Consider the following 2500-nt stretch of genomic DNA (forward strand, 5'->3'; position numbering starts at 1 on the left):
TCCTGATAAATACCCACACACCCACATATGGAGAATGGTCGAAAATGCTCGAGTGGATATCGAGATGTCCGACGAAGCACCACTTGGAAGGGCCGAGGCACGGGACGCCCGAGCTGTTGCTCGGGCCGGCACGGGACGCGCATGGGACATCCCGGGACGGCATGGGACGCCCTCGCTACAGCTCGAGACGGCCAGGTACGCCCGAGACTTGGCTCGGGACGGCCTGGGACGCCCTCGCCATAGCTCGGGACGGCCTGGGACGCCCGAGACTAGGCTCGGGACGGCCTCGGCACAGCACGGGACGGCCTGGGACGCCCTTGCCACAGCTCGGGACGGCATGGGACGCCCGAGACTTTGCTCGGGACGGCCTGGGACGCCCTTGCCACAGCTCGGGACGGCCTGGGACGGCCTCGGCACAGCTCGGGACGGCCTGGGACGCCCGAGACTTTGCTCGGGACGGCCTGGGACGTCCGAGACTTTGCTCGGGACGGCCTGGGACGCCCGAGACTTGGCTCGGGACGGCCTGGGACGCCCTCGCTCCAGCTCGGGACGCCCTGGGACGGCCTCGACACAGCTCGGGACGGCCTGGGACGTCCGAGACTTTGCTCGGGCCGGCCTGGGACGCCCGAGACTTGGCTCGGGACGGCCTGGGACGCGCTCGGCACAGCTCGGCACAGGCCGGGACGCCCGAGCCGAGCTTCGGGTCGCACGAAATCTCTTCGTATTCCGACATATTAGAAGCTTCCCATCATGTAGTAGGCCGAGCTTTGCCCTTTGGATGCCCTATGGTGCTTGGCGAGCACTAGGGAACGTGCCAGCACAAGTGCTGTGCACGCTCTGGGGAAGGAGCTCAACCCTCCCCCTTATAGTGCAAAGTTATTGTTTTTCCTATTTTCACAAGGAAACATCAATTTTTTAACCAAGCATACTGGGCCTTTACTCCTTCGTTACTCGTCGGAATCCAGCAAACTTATACTCGTTGGAAAGGTCTTTTCGCAAGGATTTTTTTGATATATTATAATAGCGATTCCGATAAATATTTATTTTTCTATGAATTTTTAAGTGAATAAACACCGGAAAATTCATAAAAAATAGAAAAAAAAATATTTTCTTCCGTTTCTTTTCTCCAATAATTCATAAATAATACCTCAATAGTATTAATGAAGAGAGAGTCGAAATGGCCCGGGTGGATTTCGAAATGTCCCACGACCCCATAGAATGCACGGGCCAGCCGAGCCAAAAGAATGGGACGCGCACGGGACAGCATTGGTCAGGCTCGGGACGGCACGGGACAGCACGGGACGCGCATGGGACGGCACGGGACGCGAATGGGACGGCCTTGCTAAGGCTCGGGACGGCATGGGACAGCACGGGACGCGAATGGGACGGCCTTGCTAAGGCTCGGGACGGCATGGGACAGCTCGGGACGCGCATGGGACGGCCTTGGTGAGGCTCGGGACGGCCTTGGTCAGGCTCGGGACGGCATGTCACGGCCCTGGTGAGGCTCGGACGGCACGGGACGCGCATGGGACGGCACGGGACGGCCTGGGACGGCCTTTGTGAGGCTCGGACGGCACGGGACGCGCATGGGACGGCCTTGGCGAGGCTCGGGACGGCATGGGACAGCACGGGACGGCCTCGGCACAGCTCGGACGGCACGGGACGCGCATGGGACGGCCTTGGCGAGGCTCGGGACGGCATGGGACAGCACGGGACGGCACGGGACGGCCTCGGCACAGCTCGGACGGCACGGGACGGCCTTGGCGAGGCTCGGGACGGCATGGGACAGCACGGGACGGCACGGGACGGCCTCGGCACAGCTCGGACGGCACGGGACGGCCTTGGCGAGGCTCGGGACGGCATGGGACAGCACGGGACGGCACGGGACGGCCTCGGCACAGCTCGGACGGCACGGGACGGCCTTGGCGAGGCTCGGGACGGCATGGGACAGCACGGGACGGCCTCGGCACAGCTCGGGACGGCACGAGACGCGCATGGGACGGCCTTGGTGAGGCTCGGACGGCACGGGACGCGCATGGGACGGCCTTGGTGAGGCTCGGACGGCACGGGACGCGCATGGGACATCATGGGACGCACATGGGACACCTTATGGGGATCATCAAGGGACGTTGCACGGGACATTCTTTCCCACGAAGGGCATTTACATGGGACATCTTAGGAGTCGAGAGCCGGCACATGGGACAACGTAGTTCACACGCACGGAACACTTTACTTTCGTTTGGAACGTCGTGGGATCTTTATGTCCCCATTAGCACCGAACCTTTAACATGCTAGGAAGCTATGTTCGATCTTCTCGAAGTGTCGATGGAACTTCGATGGATACACATCCGATCCGATGTTATGATGATGTACTTTCTCCGAGATCGATGTTGGGGCCGTATTCCGATGTCATGATGATGTACTTTCTCCGAGATCGATGGGACGGCCTTGGTAAGGCATGGTTCGGCCTTGGTAAGGCATGGGTCGGCCTTGCTAAGGC

Source organism: Eschscholzia californica, unplaced genomic scaffold (assembly GCF_041429995.1).
Source record: "Eschscholzia californica isolate CP2 unplaced genomic scaffold, dmEscCali1.0.p SCAF_11, whole genome shotgun sequence".
NCBI classification, from domain to species: domain Eukaryota; kingdom Viridiplantae; phylum Streptophyta; class Magnoliopsida; order Ranunculales; family Papaveraceae; genus Eschscholzia; species Eschscholzia californica.